This window comes from Pieris napi, chromosome 15 (assembly GCF_905475465.1).
Source record: "Pieris napi chromosome 15, ilPieNapi1.2, whole genome shotgun sequence".
Classification (NCBI taxonomy): Eukaryota; Metazoa; Arthropoda; class Insecta; order Lepidoptera; family Pieridae; genus Pieris; species Pieris napi.
Window position 1 is genome coordinate 11,617,775 of NC_062248.1, and position 6,051 is coordinate 11,623,825.

General features: G+C 36.6%; 1 pseudogene; it reads right to left on the reverse strand.

Moving 5' to 3' along the window:
• Positions 1-597: 597 nt before the first annotated feature.
• On the reverse strand, positions 598-5,147 carry LOC125056688 (annotated as a pseudogene).
• Positions 5,148-6,051: the final 904 nt, after the last annotated feature.

Here is a 6,051-nt window from a genome sequence, read left to right on the forward strand (position 1 = left end):
TCATTAAATTTGTTGCAGCTGTTGTTAGTTATATGGAGTGTTCAGGATAGTGAGAATAATTGACTAACACCTAAACTGGAATGTCTAATCCAATTCTGGCTAATGGTAAATCCGTCAGGGGCAGTAATTGCAGCGTACATCCATAATTGCAATTGACGTCGTATGTTTGTGACACAGCTGCGTATTTTAGCTGTGAATTATGAAGATTCAAATAATTATTTACCACCTAATTTCAGCTGGGACAGACTCTGATTAGTTTCATATAAATTTGAATAATACCTAGCGTATGTTGATTGAATTATACTTAAATGTTTCAAAGTAAAATATGTTGGATGACGTCTTCTTGAGCGAGAAATATCAAAAATATTTTCCTAATTTAATTATTGTTTTTAGTATTGTCTTTGATTAACATAACTCATTTAAATAAAACACTGTTTTGACCGGATTGAAGTTATGTATTATTATAAATTTACAACTATTTAACATAATTTTAAATTTATCCGACGTTTCGCGTGCTTTACAGCGTGCGTGGTCACGGTGACTGAAGACAAAAGATGTTGAATGTCAAAAAGTATCACAGCTGCAGAGAAAGTTGAATTATCTGTATTTATTTCCCCGGAGTTGGTATCGACTAAAAGATGGAGGGTTTTGGCAAAAATGGCTCACGGTGTCCTCTATTTTCGCGGATTGTGTTTCTTTTTGAGATTTTAATTTGGATATTATTGGATCCCAGGTGTTTGACAATTTTAGGCCGTCTTCTCTATTGAAATTGGGGTGTTTTTTGATTTCAATGGCTTCGCGTACCAATCTTGGGAAGAATCTTTTCTCTTTCGCAAGTACTTTCGGTTGGTCAAAGCGTATGTAGTGATTAGGCCTATCTAGTATGTGTTCACAGACTGCTGATTTTTTGTGTCGTCTATGTCTTATGTCTGCAATGTGTTCTTTGAGTCTGCTGGACATATTGCGTTTAGTTTGCCCTATGTAAGACAGGCCACAGTCGCAATCCAGTTTGTATATACCTGCATCTTGCAATGGGGTGTTACTTTTGATTGGTCTTAGGAATTGCTGAATCTTCTTGTGCGGCTTGAAAATTGTATGAATAGAAGCTCGTTTTAGGATCCGGCTAATTCTATCTGTAACTCCCTTTACATATGGCAAGTAGGCTGGCTGGCGGGGAACTGTTTGTGTCTTGTTTTTGTTTTTGTGATGTAGCCGGGGGATGCGCAGCTTGTTTCGGTGTAGCACCTGTTTGACATGCTGTAGTTCCTCCTCGAGGTGGGTATCATCACAAAGACGTTGGGCTCTCTGAAACAAACATTTACCGACAGAAAGCAGTTGTGAAGGGTGGTGGTGGGATTCACCATTGAGGTACCTATCTGTGTGGGTTGCCTTCCTGTGTATTGTGTGACCTAGTGTGCCATCTGCTTTGCGTATAATTAAAATGTCTAAAAAGGGCAGACGGTTGTTGTTTTCTTGTTCAACAGTAAATTTAATGTTCTTGTGTATTGAATTTAAATGTGCTAGAAATGCAGATATTTTGTCATTGGGGAGTACTACAAATGTGTCATCGACATATTATCTCTTGTACAGTCGAGGTTTAACCGGGGCATTGGCCAGAGCTCTCTCCTCAAAGTCCTCCATGAAGATGTCAGCGACTATAGGTGACACTGGAGAACCCATGGCTACTCCATCAACCTGCACATAGAACTCATCTTTCCACATTAAGTATCCTGATGTGAGACAGTGTTTTACAATATCTACATAATCTGGTGACATGTTCTGTTCTCTAAGTCTTTTTGCAATGATATCTAGGCAGTCATTTAGTGGTAAGTTTGTAAATAGTGACTCAATGTCAAAGCTCACCATGGTTTCATTGTGGAGTAATTTGAGATCTCTCAATGTTTCCACAAAATGGTAAGAGTCCTTAACATGAGCACTAGTGTGCCCCCTGAGAGGGGATAATATTGACGCTAAGTGTTTGGCTAATTTGTATGTGGGTGAGTCGATATGACTGACTATGGGTCTTAAAGGATTGTTGTGTTTGTGTATTTTTGGCAATCCATACATTTTTGGAGGTTTTACACAGGCTGTTGTTAAAGATTTGGGTAACAGTTTTGAATACCATCGCACTTTTTTGACGATACTAATTATTTAGGAGTCTCGGAGGACCTTCATTGGAACACCTCCAAGTGAGTTTTGCTCCGGAAAATGTGATCACTTCCTCACTATTCAAGTCACGATTCACAACGGACCCATCGTCCTCAAAATCATTTTCACGAGTAAAACTTGTAGACGCCATCACTATAAATCTGAAAATGATCGCGAGAAATCAGTGTTGATTATGTATGTAAAGCCAAGTTTCAAAAAATGCAAATAAAATAACGCACTTTCACGTGAAAATAAAAAAGAAACGGATTTATAAAGTAAACTTTGCACTGTAAAACTAATTACCGCTAGTCTAGCATAAACCACATTCAAAATGGCCGATTAAGTTTATAAAATTAATAGGGATGTGAAAAATAATCGATTTTTTTTAAAGTGAAAATCGATTTTTGTATTCGATTTTAATATTAAAAATAATTGAAAATTCGGCGACCAAATATTCATATACTAACTCTAACCTAACCAATCTAAATAATATTTGTTTTTGTGGACAGCTCCGATCTAAATAGTAATTGTTTATTCAAGCCTCGGCTTCTCGGCGTCCTGGTCGCCTTCGGCGACCAAATATTCATATACTAACTCTAACCTAACCAATCTAAATAATATTTGTTTTTGTGGACAGCTCCGATCTAAATAGTAATTGTTTATTCAAGCCTCGGCTTCTCGGCGTCCTGGTCGCCTTCGGCGACCAAATATTCATATACTAACTCTAACCTAACCAATCTAAATAATATTTGTTTTTGTGGACAGCTCCGATCTAAATAGTAATTGTTTATTCAAGCCTCGGCTTCTCGGCGTCCTGGTCGCCTTCGGCGACCAAATATTCATATACTAACTCTAACCTAACCAATCTAAATAATATTTGTTTTTGTGGACAGCTCCGATCTAAATAGTAATTGTTTATTCAAGCCTCGGCTTCTCGGCGTCCTGGTCGCCTTCGGCGACCAAATATTCATATACTAACTCTAACCTAACCAATCTAAATAATATTTGTTTTTGTGGACAGCTCCGATCTAAATAGTAATTGTTTATTCAAGCCTCGGCTTCTCGGCGTCCTGGTCGCCTTCGGCGACCAAATATTCATATACTAACTCTAACCTAACCAATCTACATAATATTTGTTTTTGTGGACAGCTCCGATCTAAATAGTAATTGTTTATTCAAGCCTCGGCTTCTCGGCGTCCTGGTCGCCTTCGGCGACCAAATTTTCATATACTAACTCTAACCTAACCAATCTAAATAATATTTGTTTTTGTGGACAGCTCCGGCGCTACGGGAAATGCAGCCCCTCCACCCTTGCGTACCAAAGCACAGGCATTTTATTCAAGCCTCCGCAACCTCGGCTTTTTGGTCGCCTTCGGCGACCAGCCTCAGCCGCTACAGCTTTCATAATGCCTGTGCTTTGTTACAGCGGGTGGGGGCTGCTCTTCCTCCGCGCCTCCGATTATTTATATACACTCTAGGGGTAAGACAGACAAGACCACGTGGATAGTGGGGTGCTCTGATTCGGTTTTGGGTACTTTTTGGATATTAAAGTAAACACTTTATTCTTGTAAAAATTAAATAATATAGAAAGTTGCAAACAATGAAATACAAGTACTAATTAGAAAATACAGACGAGTAGGTATCGATCATTTCAAAAAATTTCGGAACCCTATAATCTATCAACACGAAATTAGGTTAATTTCAATGTTGATTATTCTATAACTTTAAATTTCAAAAATGAGGAAATAATCGATAAATAAATAAAACGATTATTAACAATCGATAAATTAAAAACACGATTTTTTTAAGTGAACGTCACATCACTTATAACCAATAGAAAAGTAGAAAATGGCGGATTGTTTACAAATTTTAATACATTACACAAAACTTTAAATTTTTCATAAAAATATTAAGACGCGTTTCCGGAGCAAAACTCACTTGGAGGTGTTCCAATGAAGGTCCTCCGGACACTCCTAGATAATTAGTATCGTCAAAAACGTGAGGTGGTATTTAACACCCAACCCAAGATTTGACGTCTAATGACAGTGTTTCAGAATATTTAGTAAGGAGGCTAGATGTTTGTTTTATTACCTTGTTTGTGGGATCTTTATCGACTTTTTTATAGGTATTGACATCGTTTAAGAGGAGAGCCATCTTGCTTTCGTATTCCGACGTATCCATAACAACGGTTGCGTTCCCTTTGTCAGCTCGGAGTACTACCAAATCTTCGTTCGCCTTTAGCTCCGCGAGAGCCTTTGTTTCAGCGAAGGTGAGGTTTCGTTTTGGCGGTTTGCTTGCACGCAGTATGCACGAGATATCTTGCCGTATGGTTTCAGCCTCATCCTTTGGTATCGTATTTTTGAATATACATTCCTCTACGTAACTAACAATTTCTTCGTGAGGGATTTTTCGCGGTGCCGTTGCAAAATTTAAACCTTTGCTTAATACCTCAATGGTTTGTTTATCCAAATTTTGTTTCGACAGATTGATGACAGTGACGTTTTGACTACTATCGGATGTGTCATTTAAAGTCGCGACGTTTGACAATTGTCTATTGATGTTCTGTGCTAGTTTTTCAAACTTTTTTATTTGTATGACTTTGCAGTTATTGAATTTGTTGTGAGCCCGAGTGTTTAAGATGTTTATGCACTGCCTCCAATCTGTTTCCGACAATATCTCACGTAGTTCCTCCGTTTCATTTTGGATTTGAGTGTTTAGTCGTTGATACTCTGTTCTATGTCCGGCGACAAGTTTAACTAACAATTTTCTACTTGCTGTTTCAAGAATACTGGCGCTCCCAACTATGTCCTTTCTTGGAGCCAATCGTACACAGTTGGGGATGATGTTGTGGTCTCTGCATCTTTTGAGAAAATTTATGGATGCTAGGAGACGAGATGCCTTTGTTTTCTTGAATTCCAGTCGTCTAATTTTGTTTGCATTTTCCAGTCCGTACTGTTGCACATAGTATTGTCTTTGATTAACATAACTCATTTATAATAATACATAACTTCAATCCGGTCAAAACAGTGTTTTATTGTTTTTAGGTTTTTTTCTTTAATGTAAAATGATTAGGGTAAACCGAGAGCTATTGGCCACAGAAGGAATTCAAACACATTTATGTCAAAAAATATAAATAAGTTTCGTATCTAACAAACATTTAATACTTTTTTCTTATAACTTAGCAATGTCCCTAACTAAAATATCATCTAAAAAGTACAGTCATTGCCCATTTCTTATACTAACTGCCCAGTACCTGAAAATGATAATTTTGTCGAATAAATTAGATTAAAATTTCAAAATAAATTACATTTGGCTATATTTACTAGTTCTTTAGCTGATGCCTGATGGTGTCAGAATCGCGAGACAGGAGAACAGGCGGTATAATATGTTCCTTATGTTATGGGGTAACCCTATGGTGCAATGCAACGCATAAGAAAGATTTTTGAACATTTCAAAGCAAGTAATTCCTTATGAAAATTATTGCATTATTTAATTTATATTTTATATCGTCAAAATCCGCATTCCGCTATTCATATTTTCAGTGTTGCCAATTAATATTATCAATTTTAAATCTTTTATATTTTAATAGCCCTCTAGTAAATTCTAATAGAACTTAATGTTCGGTGGATGTAGTTTACATGCCACTAGATGGCACTTTCTTGTACCGTAGTTAACTTTGAATTGGTTTTGAACATTAAGTTAACTAAAAATATTTAAAATTCTAATATTCGAAAAGCATAATAGTTTTGATTTTAAATGGTTAGGAATATAATGGAACTCAAACTCAAAATAGGAGATTCTCTTTCCAGTTTCATGTTTCTTGCCATCGCTAGATGCCACTTTCTATGAATATAATTTTTGTTTCCAAATTAATTGTTGTTTACTTTCAATATATAGATTTTT